This window comes from Amblyraja radiata, chromosome 24 (genome assembly GCF_010909765.2).
Source record: "Amblyraja radiata isolate CabotCenter1 chromosome 24, sAmbRad1.1.pri, whole genome shotgun sequence".
Taxonomy (NCBI): Eukaryota; Metazoa; Chordata; class Chondrichthyes; order Rajiformes; family Rajidae; genus Amblyraja; species Amblyraja radiata.
In genome coordinates, this window is record NC_045979.1 from 35,539,416 (window position 1) to 35,554,476 (window position 15,061).

Consider the following 15,061-nt stretch of genomic DNA (forward strand, 5'->3'; position numbering starts at 1 on the left):
GCAACGTTTCGGGACGAAACCCTTCCGGGTTTCGGCCCGAAACGTTGTCTATTTCCAGAAGGGTTTCGGGCCAAAATGTTGCCTATTTCCTTCGCTCCATAGATGCTGCTGCACCCGCTGAGTTTCTCCAGCATTTTTGTCTACCTTAAGTATTTTTGTAACTGAGGCTAGACTGAAGAAGGGTTTTCGGCCCGAAACGTTGCCTGTTTTCTTCGCTCCATAGATGCTGCTGCACCCGCTGAGATACTCCAGCGTTTTTGTTCAGCTTACTGTCACGTGTCCCAAATATCGCTATTGTACCTGCCTCAACTACTTCCTCCGGCAGACTAAAACGCCGGAGAAGCTCAGCGGGCGAGGCAGCATCCATGGAGCGAAGGAACAGGTGATATGGGCCAAACACAGGCACGTGGGACATGTCTCCAGGGGGAAGGAATAGGTGACGTTTCGGCTCGAGAAATATAGTAATCGGTCATTGTCTTTACGCTGACTGGAAGGCACGCAACAAAAGCTGACAATAAACAAAACTTACGAAACAAAAGTTGAGAGTTTTGCAAAAATCTAGGAAAAGTGAACGCTGATCAGATAAGATGCCCTTGCTAGAGTATGTTGCATGACATCTGCAGGCAGATCTGTCGAGCTCGATTCTAAAGTGTGTATATCAAAACAACATTTTGAAATTTTCACCTACCCTCTAGCATTGTATTCACAGCCCGATTCTGTTGACACATTTATACTGGGCATTGAAGAAAACAATCAAATCCTTGAAAGATAACACGCTACCCGATCTGTGCTTGTTGCTGTCTTACTTCAAAGCAAAGTGTTCAGTTGGGAAACAATTATGCAGCTCTCAGCTGGTTGTAAAACACACCAGCAGGAAGGCTGGCTTTAGAAGCTCTCCTTCCCCCACCGCTCAGCGGTCAAACAAAACATCGAACCATAGAATCGTGGGAAATTTGCGGCTGGGGGAGGAGGCCCTTCTGCCCGTTCGGGCCATGCTAGCCCCCCCCCCCCAAAGAACAAACCCCGTTTCGCGCCCCCTCTCGTGCCCTCGTGCCCGGGGGCTTTTTTAAGTTTCGCGAGTTCACAGGTTCTAGGAGCAGAATTAGGCCGTTCGGCCCATCAAGTCTACACCCCACCGCGTGTGTGAGAAGAAGAAATGGAGGAAGACTGGCCAAATTTTTGTGCCTTCCACCACAGTGATGAATGCTGTGGTGGATGTTTGTGTTACAGTTTTATTGTGTGTTCTTTATTATTGTACTGCTGCTGACAACCCAAATTTCCACCAACCCTGGTTGTGTGGCAAATAAATTATATCTATCTATCTATCTATCTATCTACCCGTTCCTTCGGCCCAGCCTGTCCCACGGAGTTACTCCAGCTTTCTGCGTCTATCTTAAGCCTACTCCTCCATTCAATCGTGGCTGATCTATCTCTCCCTCTCAACCCCATTCTCCTGCCTTCTCCCCATAACCCCTGACACCCGTAGTAATCAAGAATCAATCTATCTCTGCCTTAAAAATATCCATTGATTTGGCCTCCACAGCCGTCTGTGGCAAAGAATTCCACGGTTGATGGAGTTTAATACATAGAAGTGTGAGGTTTTGCATTTTTGAAAGTCCAAAGGGCAGGACAATAGACAATAGACTATAGACAATAGGCAATAGGTGCAGGAGGAGGCCATTCAGCCCTTCGAGTCAGCACCGTCATTCAATGTGATCATGGCTGATCATCCCCAATCAGTACCCCGCTCCTGCCTTCTCCCCATATCCCCTGACTCCGCTATTTTTAAGAGCCCTGTCTAGCTCTCTCTTGAAAGCATCCAGAGAACCCGCCTCCACCGCCCTCTGAGGCAGAGAATTCCACACTCACCACTCTCTGTGAGAAAAAGTGTTTCCTCATCTCCGTTCTAAATGGCTTACTCCTTATTCTTAAACTGTCTGTGGCCCCTGGTTCTGGACTCCCCCAACATCGGGAACACGTTTCCTGCCTCTAGCGTGTCCAAACCCTTAACAATCTTATATGTTTCAATGAGATAACCTCTCATCCTTCTAAACTCCAGAGTGTACAAGCCCAGCCGCTCCATTCTCTCAGGACCTACACAGTGATTGGCAGGTGAGTGTAGTGGAGCAGAGGGATCTAAGAGTGCAGGTACATGGTTCCTAGAAGGCGGCGTCACAGGTAGATGGGGTGGTCAAGATGGCTTGTGGCACATTGGCCTTCAATGGTCAGAGTATTGAGTATAGAAGTTAGGAGGCCACGTTACAGTCATACAGGACATTATTGAGGCCTCATTTGGATTATTGCGTTCAGTTTTGGTCACACTGTTAAAGGGAAGACGTCAAGCTGGAAAGGGTACAGAGAAGATTTGCACAGATGTTGCCAGGACTCGTGGGCCTGAGGTATAGGGTGAGGTTGAGTTGGCTAGATCACTATTCCTTGGAGAGCAGGTGGATGAGGGGTGATCTTATAGAGGTGTATAAAATCATGAGAGCATTAGATCGGGTAAATGCCCAGAGTAAGGGAATCAAGAACCAGGGGACATAGGTTTAAGGTGAGGGGTGGGGTGGGGGGGGGGAAGATTTACTAGGAACCTGACGGGCAACATTTTTACACAAAGGGTGGTGGAGGTTTATGGAACGAGCTGCCAGAGGAGGTGGTTGAGGCAGGGACAATTGCAATGCTTTAGACACATTTAGACTGGTACATGGATAGGACAGGTTTGGGGAGATATGGACCACACGTAGGCAGGTGCGACTAGTGTAGATGGGGGAAGGTGGTCAGTATGGGCAAGTTGGGCTGAAGGGCCTGTTTCCACGCTGTATGACTCTATGACTGTGTAACTCAGCAGTTAACCTCCATACTAAACGAAATAACTCCCTTGTGTTCATGCCACCAGGTCATGGGCCATTAACTGTACCAGATCAAAAACAACAACCTCTTCCATTGATGTGGCGCCTTACATAGGTCAACTTGCCTCTAGACACCTTATAGGGAATATTTATTAAACATTGTGGACACAAGAGACTGCAGATGCTGGTTTACAAAAATAGACACAAAGTGCTGGAGTAACTCAGCGGGTCAGGAAGCATCTCTGGAGAACATGGATGAGTGATGTTGCGGGTCGGGACCCTTCTTCAGACTGATTGACGATTCAGGTCAGTATAGTTCATGCTGCTTTTCTCTGTATCTCTCGCTTTTTGTCTTTCATCTTTTAGACTAAAATCTAAAGTAATGTTTAAACCTTTGGCCTTCGTCCAAGCATCTGCTAACCTCACCCCCTCCCCCCCACCGCCCCCCCCCTCCCCCCCCACCCCCCCCCCCCCCTCCCCCCCCCCTCCCCCCGCGCCCCCCATCTCCTGTATCCACCTATCACTACTACAAAGGGAAGTAAGCTAGAAGAGAGAGGGTGGGCAGAATAAAGCCTACTGAGTGATAGGTGGATACAGGAGTGTAGTTGATCAGCCGATGCTTGGACAAAGGCCAAAGGTTTAGACTTTTCTTTGGATTTTAGTCTAAAAGATGAAAGACAAAAAGCGAGAGATAAGGAGATAAGGAGAGGGCGCATACACTTTACTGACCGAAACGTCACCTATCCATGTTCTCCACAGATGCTGCCTGACCCACTGAGTTACTCCAGCACTCTGTGAAACGTCACCTATCCATGTTCTCCACAGATGCTGCCTGACCCACTGAGTTACTCCAGCACTCTGTGAAACGTCACCTATCCACGTTCTCCACAGATGCTGCCTGACCCGCTGAGTTACTCTAGCACTCTGTGAAACGTCACCTATCCATGTTCTCCACAGATGCTGCCTGACCCACTGAGTTACTCCGGCACTCTGCAACAACTAAAACCTGATGGATGACCCATATCAACGTTAATTGACCACGCTTGAGAGGTTGTTTGGCAATATTCAAGACATTGGAATAGCTTTTGTCATTGTGTTTGTTGTGAATATATCAGCTATGTACAGCAAACACCTCCAGTTATTTTCAAAGCTGTTTTTTTTTTGGTGAGCAGCTCCTGGAGGAGATGAACAAGTTGTTACTGTCGATCAGTAACATGGTGACCTGAACTGCATGCAATACCCCAAATGCTGTCGATAAATCCCCATAAAGCTGCAGCATGACTTCCTGACCTTTGTATTCCATGCCCAGACCAATGAAGGCAAGCGTACCATACAGCCTCTTTAGATAGACTCAACAAGCAGCACCTCTGGAGAGAAGGAAGGGGTGACGTTTTGGGTCGAGTCCCTTCTTCGGAGCTTCGGAACGGTGGACAGGAACATCGGGAGCTCGCAGGTCCCTTGTGGGAGACCGCTTTTCGGGAACTCCCGCAACGGCAACTTCTCCCGCTGGAATCGCGGGGTTTAAAGGACTCGGAGCGGGGCCTAACATCGCCCCGCACGGCTTAAACGGCCGCGGGACTTACCATCGCCCGCCGGGGGCTTTAACATCGGAGCCCCAGTTCACCTCGCATTGCAGTTGGACTGCTGGACCGCGGGAGAAGAACAAAGGGAAGAGATAAGACTTTGCCTTCCATCACAGTGAGGAGGTGTTGGAGATCCACTGTGATGGATGTTTGTGTAAATTGTGTTAAGTGTGGGTCTTGGTTTTTTTTTGCAATGTAGGACTGTAGAATATGCAATTTCGTTCAAACCAAGTTGTTTGAATGACAATAAAAGGTATTCTATTCTATTCTATTCTATTCTCCAGACTCTGAAGAAGACCAGCATGAAGGAGGGTTTCAACCCGAAACGTCACCCATTCCTTCTCTCCAGTGATGCTGCCTGTCCCGCTGAGTTACTCCAGCACTTTGTGTCTATCTTTGGTTTAAACCAACGTCTGCAGTTCCTTCCGACACATACAATTTCTTTACATGGATTGATAATATTCATACAATAAGATGGGTATCGACCTGAAACGGTGCCTATTTCTTTTCTCCATAGATGCTGCCTCACCTGCTGAGTTCCTCCAGCATTTTGTCCACCTTCATACAATGATCAGACCTCCAAGTGAAATGATAAGATAGCAGTCCTATCGCGTCGGGACAAGCGGCTTTTAAGGTCAAGATAAGATCTCACATATTTTGTTCGTATGTTCATAAGTGATAGGAGAAGAATTAGGCCATTCGGCCCATCAAGTCTATTCCGCCATTCAATCATAGAAACATAGAAACATAGAAAATAGGTGCAGGAGTAGGCCATTCGGCCCTTCGAGCCTGCACCGCCATTCAATATGATCATGGCTGATCATCCAACTCAGTATTCTGTACCTGCCTTCTCTCCATACCACCTGATCCCTTTAGCCACAAGGGCCACATCTAACTCCCTCTTAAATATAGCCAATGAACTGACCCCAACTACTTTCTGTGGCAGAGAATTCCACAGATTCACCACTCTCTGTGTGAACATTTTTCCTCATCTCGGTCCTAAAAGACTTCCCCCTTATCCTTAAACTGTGACCCCTTGTTCCGGACTTCCCCAACATCGGGAACAATCTTCCTGCATCTAGCCCGTCCAACCCCTTAGGAATTTTGTAAGTTTCTATAAGATCCCCCCTCAATCTTCTAAATTCTAGCGAGTACAAGCCGAGTCTATCCAGTCTTTCTTCATATGAAAGTCATGCCAGATCGATCATGGCTGATCTATCTCTCCCTCCTAACCCCATTCTCCTGCCTTCTCCTCATAACCCCTGACACCCGCACTAATCAAGAATCTATCTCCTCCTTAAAAGTGTCCATTGTCTTGGGCTCCACAGCCGTCTGTGGCAAAGAATTCCACAGATTCACCACCCTCTGACTGAAGAAATTCCTCTTCATCTCCTTCCTAAAGGAACATCTTTTAATTCTGAGGGTACGACCTCTGGTCCTAGACTGCCCCACTAGTGGAAACATCCTCTCCACATCCACTCCATCCAGGCCTGTCACTATCCGGTAAGTTTCAATGAGGTCCCCGCCCACTCTCACCCTTCAAAACTCCAGTGCCAGAGTTGTGTACAGTCTTGGTGAAGTCGACTTTTACACAATTTTGTACTTATCTATGCATGGCGTGGAAGAATTTCACAGAATTAGGTGCTGGTGGCAAGAAAGTACCACCATTGTCATCGTGAACTGATGAGAGGAAAATGAGAACAAATGGGAAATGAATGATGGAAAGTTGCCATGGTTACATATTTGCCTCCAGGGTTGGTTTAAGAGCATTGTTGTAACCATATTTTAAATATGGAACTTGCACAATTTTGAATGCATTTGCGAATCTACTGGGGCCAGTGGAAATCCCAGAATCCTACACTTCTGCTTAACGAATGTCTACAAAAAGGTTTTAATCAAATCTTAGCTATATTCTAAAAATAGACACAGTGTGCTGGAGTAACTCAGCGGGTCAGGCAGCATCTCTGGAGAACATGGATAGGTGACGTTTCACAGAGTGCTGGAGTAACTCAGCGGGTCAGGCAGCATCTATGGAGCTAAGGAAATAGGCAACGTTTTGGGCCGAAACCCACAAGGGTTTCGGCCCGAAACGTTGCCTATTTCCAGAAGGATTTTGGCCTGAAACGTTGCCTATTTCCTTAACTCCATAGATGCTGCTGCACCATAACTCAGTGGGTCAGGCAGCATCTGTGGAGAACATGGATAGGTGACGTTTCACAGAGTGCTGGAGTAACTCAGCGGGTCAGGCAGCATCTGTGGAGAACATGGATAGGTGACGTTTCACAGAGTGCTGGAGTAACTCAGCGGGTCGGGCAGCATCTGTGGAGAACATGGATAGGTGACGTTTCACAGAGTGCTGGAGTAACTCAGCGGGTCAGGCAGCATCTCTGGAGAACATGGAAAAGTAATAGACAATAGACAATAGGTGCAGGAGTAGGCCATTCGGCCCTTCGAGCCAGCACTGCCATCCACTGAGATCACGGCTGATCATCCCCAATCAATGCCCCGTTCCTGCCTTCTCCCCATATCCCCTGACTCCGCTATCTTTAGCAGCTCTATCGAGCTCTCTCTTGAAAGCATCCAAAGAATTGGCCTCCACTGCCTTCTGAGGCAGAGAATTCCACAGATTCACAACTCTCCGGGTGGAAAGGTTTTTCCTCATCTCTATCCTCATCAATGTTTTCCTCATCAATGTTTTGAGTCGTGACCCTTGTTCAAACGCGTTGTGTTTGTGTGTGGGGGGGGGGGGGGGCGGGGGGGGGGCGGGGGGGGGGGGGGGGGGCGGGGGTGCGAGAGAGGGGAGGGGAAATATGCAGCATGGTTTTGGGAACAGCTTCATCCAAGATTCATGGACGTAGCCCAGACCATCACACAAACCAACCTCCCTTCCATTGACTCCATCTACACTTCACGCTGCCTCTGTGTCTCACCCCAGTCACTCCCTCTTCTCCCCTCTCCCATCGGGCAAGTGTGAAAACGCACACCTCCAGATTCAGAGACAGTTTCTTCCCAGCTGCTACCAGGCAACTGAACCATCCTATCGCCAACTAGAGAGTGGTCCTGACCTCCCATCTACCTCATTAGAAGTCAATTTGTAATTGGACTTTGCTGGACTTTATCTTGCACTTAAACGTTATTCCCTTTATCCCATTTAGAACGGAGACGAGGAAACACTTTTTCACACAGAGAGTGGTGAGTCTGTGGAATTCTCTGCCTCAGAGGGCGGTGGAGGCCGGTTCTCTGGATACTTTCAAGAGAGAGCTAGATAGGGCTCTTAAAGATAGCGGAGTCAGGGGATATGGGGAGAAGGCAGGAACGGGGTACTGATTGGGGATGATCAGCCATTGCTGGCTCGAAGGGCCGAATGGCCTACTCCTGCACGTATTGTCTATTGTCTATTGTCTATAGTATCTGTACACTATGGAAGGCTGGGTTGTAATCATGTCCAGTCATTTAGCAGACTGGATAGCACGCATCAAAAAAGCTTTTTACTGTACCTCAGTGCACGTGACAATAATACACTAAACTAAACTAAAAAATACTAAAGCTGGAAGAAAAGATGATTTATTACTATTGCTTATTTAGCTTGTATGATAGAAAATAAATTCTGCAGACTGAAAAAGGGCTCCAACACAAAACGTCACCTATCCATGTTCTCCAGAGATGCTGCGTGACCCACTGAGTTACTCCAGCACTTTGTGTCTTTTTTGTTGTTGTAAGCCAGCATCTGCAGTTCCTTGTATCCACTTACCCATAAGCTGATGGGCGAGATTGCATACTGCATTGGGCAAATCTCTCTATCCTGTTGTCAATATGAAACCTCCGTGCAATAGGCTTAGCGGTTTTTAATGTGTTCATTGTGAACATGGTCTTGTTGCAAGTAAAGCTACCTTGTAAGTTTAGACGTGCATTGGCACTCTCACTCATGGAGGCCACAATGCCTTCGTTTAAGGCAAAGGCAGACACAAAATGCTGGAGTAACTCAGCGGGACAGGCAGCATCTCCGGAGAAAAGGAATTTTGGGTGACGTGTCGGGTCGAGACCCTTCTTCAGACGAGTAAGCAATCTGATTGTTGTGGTGGAGCGCAGCCTTTGAAACTGGGATTTGGGAAGTCGAAATGAAGGGTATAGTGTACTTTAAAGTAGACTAAAGTCTACTATGGAAACATAGAAACATAGAAGCATAGAAAATAGGTGCAGGAGTAGGCCATTCGGCCCTTCGAGCCTGCAAGGCCATTCAATATGATCATGGCTGATCATCCAAATCAATATCCCATCCCTGCCTTCTCTCCATACCCCCTGATCCCTTTAACCACAAGGGCCACATCTAACTCCCTCTTAAATCCAGCCAATGAACTGGCCTCAACTACCTTCTGTGGCAGAGAATTCCACAGATTCACCACTCTCTGTGTAAAACAGGCCCTTCGGCCCACCGAGCCCGTGCTGACCTTCGATCACCTGTTCACACTAGTTCTATGTCCCCTACAACAGGGGCAATTTACAGAGGGCCGATTAGCCAAGAGTCAAGTCAAGAGAGTTTATTGTCATGTGTCCCAGATAGGACAATGAAATTCTTGCTTGCTGCAGCACAACAGAGTATTGTAGGCATAAATACAGAACAGATCAGTGTGTCTATATAGCATAGATCACATACATACACATAGATAAACAGATAAAGTTCAATAGGCTGTTACAGTTCAGAGTTTGTTTGATGGTGAGTTTAATAGCCTGATGGCTGTGGGGAAGTAGCTGTTCCTGAACCTGGATGTACCAGATTTCAGGCTCCTGTACCCTCTACCTGATGGCAACGGAGAGATGAGTGCGTGGCCAGGATGGTGTGGGTCCTTGATGATGCTGCCAGCCTTTTTGAGGCAGCGACTGCGATAAATCCCCTCGTTGGTAGGGAGGTCAGAGCCGATGATGGACTGGGCAGCGTTTACACCTTTTTGCAGCCTTTTCCGCTCCTGGACGCTCAAGTTGCCAAACCAAGCCACGATGCAACCAGTCAGCATGCTCTCTACTGTGCACCTGTAGAAGTTCGAGAGAGTCCTCTTTGACATACCGACTCTCCGTAATCTTCTCAGGAAGTAGAGGCGCTGATGTGCTTTCTTTATAATTGCATCAGTGTGCTGGGACCAGGAGAGATCTTCGGAAATGTGCGCGCCCAGGAATTTGAAGTTCTTGACCCTTTCCACCATTGATATAACCGGGATTGTGGGTCCCCATCCTACCCCTTCCAAAGCCCACAATCAGTTCCTTGGTTTTGCTGGTGTTGAGAGCCAGGTTATTGTGCTGGCATCATTTGGTCAATCTCACTTCTATACTCTGACTCGCCAACTGACAATCCCGCACGTCTTCGGGATGTGGGAGGAAACCGGAGCACCCTGGAGGAAAACGAAGGGGGAAGGTACAATCTCCGCACGGACTGCGCCCGTAGTCAGGATCGAACCCGGGTATCTGATGCTGTGAGGCAGCGACTCTACTCTGATGTCCAGGTGCAGAGACTAATGCACTACATTTACAGTTGGACTAACTTCACTTAAGACTGCTTCATGGAGGGATGAAGGTAGGATAAATGATTTGATCCCTTGTGTGGAACCCCTCTCTTCAATAAGAACCAACTAACCCAGAACATTTAAAACAGCGATAGTGTATTTTAATCTATTTGACCAGTTGAAAAGACATTGTGAATCAAAAAGTATTCATTTTCCCTTCTTAGTTCATAGAAACATAGAAAATAGGTGCAGGAGTAGGCCATTCGGCCCTTCGAGCCTGCACCGCCATTCAAAATGATCATGGCTGATCATCCAACTCAGTATCCCATCCCTGCCTTCTCTCCATACCCCCTGATCCCTTTAGCCACAAGGGCCACATCTAACTCCCTCTTAAATATAGCCAATGAACTGGCCTCAACTATCTTCTGTGTCAGAGAATTCCACAGATTCACCACTCTCTGTGTAGAAAATGATTTTCTCGTCTTTCTCATCTCATTTTCTCATCTCATCAAAAATAAAAGGCGGGTTTAGCCGAACGTGAGGAAATATTGTGCGACTGAACAAGTATAGATGTTCTCATGTGTTTAAGAAGGAACTGCAGATGCTGGAAAATCGAAGGTGGACAAAAATGCTGGAGAAACTCAAAAGGTTTCGGCCCGAAACGTTGCCTATTTCCTTCGCTCCTTAGATGCTGCTGCACCCGCTGAGTTTCTCCAGCATTTTTGTCTACCTATAGATGTTCCCATTCCTTTTTTGATCACTTTTTAGAAACATAGAAACATAGAAACATAGAAAATAGGTGCAGGAGTAGACCATTCGGCCCTTCGAGCCTGTACCGCCATTCAATATGATCATGGCTTTTTGGTGTTTGTTGTTCCTGACGTGGCCTCCTGTACATCGGCGAGACCAAGCGTAGACTCGGCGACCGTTTCGTCGAACTCTTGCGCTCGCTCCGCCAAGGCCTGCTGGATCTCCCAGCTGCCGACCATTTTAACCTCCCCCCCCTTCCCATTCCCACTCCGACCTTTCTGTCCTGGGCCTCCACCCTTGCCCGAGTGAAGCCACACACACAAACTTGAGGAACAGAACCTCATAGAGTGATACAGCGTGGAAACAGGCCCTTCGGCCCAAAATTGCCCACTCAGGCCAGCATGTCCCAGCCACACACTAGTCCCACCTGCCTGTGCTTGGTCCATATCCCTCCAAACCTGTCCTATCCATGTACCCGTCTAACTGTTTCGTAAACGTTGGGATAGTCTCAGCCTCAACTACCTCCTCTGGCAGCTCGTTCCATACACCCACCAATGTTACCCCCTCAGGTTACTATTAAAAGCCCTGTCCCACGGTACGAGTTCATTCCAAGAGCTCTCCCGAGTTTGCCATGATTCGAGTTCGGAGATTTACGGTAATGGCCGCTCGTCGGTACTCGGGGCTCTCGTGGACATTTTTCAACATGTTGAAAAATCTTCACGAGTCTTCCCATGCTTACCTGCCGTTAGCGAGTCTTCCCGAGTACCTGCCGTTAGCGTTACGAGCCGCTAAGAGACGTCCCCGAGCTTCGACGTACCCGCTACGTTCATTCTCCGTGCTTCCCACGAGTTTGATTTTTTTTAAACTCGGGAGAGCTCTTGGAATGAACTCGTACCGTGGGACAGGGCTTTAAATCTTTCCCCTCCTCACCTAAAAACCTATGTCCTCTGGTTCACGGCTCCCCTACTCTGGGCAAGAGACTCTGTGCGTTTACCCAATCTGTTCCTCTCAAGATTCTGTACACCTCTATAAGATCATATTCTGCTTCGAGAGCTTACAACACAATGGTAAGAAGAATGATTGCTTCAATTTTAAGTAACACATTCCCGCTACCCTTCTTTCTTTCATGTTGCCCCCGCCAACCCAGTTCGCACCTATTTCCACCACTAACCTGCCCCTCCATCCCCTCCCCATCCCATTCCCACCCGCATCCTCTCCTCCAGCCTCACATCTCACCCCTCCTCTCCTCTACCCATCTCACACCCCTTGTGTTTCTTTTTTATCTCTAACCTTTGTCACTTACTCCACCCATCTGCCGAATAAAACCCACCCCCATCACCTGCAGGAAGGAACATAGAAGCATAGAAACATAGAAAATAGGTGCAGGAGTAGGCCATTCGGCCCTTCGAGCCTGCACCGCCGTTCAATATGATCATGGCTGATCATCCAACTCAGTATCCTGTACCTGCCTTCTCTCCATACCCCCTGATCCCTTTAGCCACAAGGGCCACATCTAACTCCCTCTTAAATATAGCCAATGAACTGTGGCCTCAACTACCGTCTGTGGCAGAGAATTCCACACATTCACCACTGTCTGTGTGAATTATTTTTTCTCATCTCGGTCCTAAAAGACTTCCCCCTTATCCTCAAACCCCTTGTCTGCAAGGAACTGCAGATGCTGGTTTAAACCGAAGATAAGACACAAAATGCCAGAGTAACTCAGCGGGACGGGCAGCATCTCTGGAGAGAAGGAACGGGTGATGTTTCGGGTCGAGACCCTTCTTCACCCATTGCTTCTCTCCAGAGATGCTGCCTGGCCCGCTGAGTTCCTCCAGCACTTTGTGTTTTGCATACCACTTTCCAAAAGCTCTCTCACTAAGAGGTGTCTAAGAATAATGTATTTTCATTATTATGGGGGGGGGGGGGGAGCTAGAGGAGAGGAGGGGGCAGGACAAAGTCTGGGAAGTGCTAGTTTGAAACTGCAGATCTAAATCACCCCCACCCCCCCACTCACCTCTATCCTCCTATCACTTGCCAGGATTTGTCCTGCTCCCCACCCCTCTCTAAGCTTTCTCCCTCCCCCCCTCCCCTCCCCCCACCCCCTCCCCACCACTATCAGTCTGAGGTACGGTCCAGACCCAAAACATCACCTATCCATGTTCTCCAGAGGTGCTGCCTGACCCGCTGAGTTACTCCAGCACCTTTCTTTTTGGTGAACCAACGCCTGCAGTTCCCTGTTTCTACGTATTAACTTGATTGTAAGTTGAAACCTTTCCCTCCTGAGACACAAATAAGCCATGCTCTCTGAAAGCACGCAGTCCATATCAGACGATTGCCGGCTTCACAATGATATAAGTTCAGAAGTTCACAAGGGATAGGAGCAGAATAAGGGCCACTCGGCCCCTCAAGTCTACTCCACCGCCATTTAATCGTGACTGATCTATCTCTCCCTCCCAAACCCCGTTCTCCTGCCTTCTGCCCATAAACCCCCACCGACACCCACACTAATCAACAATCTATCCATCTCTGCCGGTCTAACCCATGATATAATAACATACAGTTAACTGTTTCACACGATGGAATGGAAAACATCGCAACATTAAAAATCAAAGCTTATAAGCATTACGATGCTGGCAATACACAACCAGGAGAAGCCATGCATATTTTATCATTCTTACAGCTCTTACATGAAAAATCCAACACTGAAACGCATTGTTGCTGCTGTGGGTCACAGACTTTAGAAACAGTATTCTTGTTTATAGCAAATAGCTTCGACCATATCTATAACAATTGACTTAAAATGTAATGGATATGCCCCAACTCTGGATTAAATCTCATCACTTTAAACAACAAAAAAAAGACTCAAGGAACTAACTTACCTTAAAACATTAACAAGATCTATTGGACTATGTTTCTCAGCCCAGGTGTTACGAACCTGTGTGCAATACCTCGGTATAATGGACTACACAGACTGCTGATCATTGCTTAAATAGTGAAATGAGTCATCAGGTACATCGTCAGATTCTTGCCCAGGCACTCGCTAGAAAATGATTTGCTTGTTTTATTTAAGCGACGGTCTGTATCGGGTGAAAGTGGAACGGGCAAAGCCGTTTTCTGACCTGTGACTCGTACAAGTAAACAATGCATCTATAAAATCCTTTCAAATGAGCTCAGTAAAATTTAGTTTTAATATTATTTTGTGAGAGCCGTCTATTTTTTGTGATAATGAAGAATGCCGATTGCATCTTTGCCCGACGATTTGTTAAACTCTGATTTCAGGAGTTTAGTTTAGTTTAGTTTAGAGATACGGGGAGGAAGTGGGCCCTTCGGTCCCGCTGAGCCTTGGCCGACTGGCGATCGACCCCCCCCGTACACGAGCACTATCCTACACACACCGGGGACTATTCGCCATCGTTTCTGAAGACAAGTAACTTGTAAACCTGGGCGTGTGGGAGGAAACCGGAGTACAAGGGTCACGGGGAGAACGTACAAACTCCGTACAAACAGCGCCCGAGGACAGGATCGACCTGGCGCTGTGAGGCAGCAACTCACAGTTCGGTGCAATGTAACAATGCTAAATGTAGCGATGAGGAATTCTTGCGGTCTTGGTTGAAGCTGTTCCCAAAACCATGCTGCAGGTCTTTTCTTGGATGTTACCAATATATTGTTATCATTCTTTAAGCATTCATGCAAGTGTGGCCTACTGACAGGCTAATTGCTATTGCGAGTAGGATTTGACTTACCAGCTTGGTTAGACTGCATCGCGGGACAGCTGAAACCTAACCAACTTGTTGTGGTGTCGGAGTCATGAATAGGGAGACAGGTGGAGTGAAGTAGATTTTATTCCCTCATGGCCGTTGGCGAGTCAGAAGGATATTTAGTCACAATACAATTGCTTCACAGTAGCACGTGCCAGCTTTATAAAATTCCACGTCGAAAAGATGTGGGAATAAGGTGACAGCCATGTTGTGTACAATCTCATTAGGTCTTAAGGGATAGGAGCAGAATTAGGCCATTCGGCCCATCGTCTACTCCGCCATTCAATCATCTCTCCCTCCTAGCCCCATTCTCCTGCCTTCTCCCCACAACCCCTGACACCCGCACTAATCAAGAATCTACCTATCCATTGACTTGGCCTCCACGGTCTTCTGTGGCGAAGAATTCCGCAGATTCACCACCCTCTGACTAAAGATATTTCTCCTCGTCTTTTTCACACAGAGAGTCGTGAGTCTGTGGAATTCTCTGCCTCAGAGGGCTGTGGAGGCCGGTTCTCTGGATGCTTTCAAGAGAGAGTATTATGCCCCTGTCCCACTTAGGAAACCTGAACGGAAACCTCTGGAGACTTTGCGCCCCACCCAAGGTTTCCGTGCGGTTCCCGGAGGTT

The 15,061-nt window shown here is 47.7% G+C and overlaps 1 protein-coding gene across 1 annotated transcript in view; it reads right to left on the minus strand.

Moving 5' to 3' along the window:
* Positions 1-14,530, minus strand: part of slc26a9 (solute carrier family 26 member 9) — a 100,836-nt gene extending 86,306 nt beyond the window's left edge. The window contains exon 1 of the mRNA XM_033042918.1: positions 14,421-14,530. The gene's annotated coding sequence lies outside the window, so the exon portion shown is untranslated. The remainder of the gene's footprint in view (positions 1-14,420) is intronic.
* Positions 14,531-15,061: the final 531 nt, after the last annotated feature.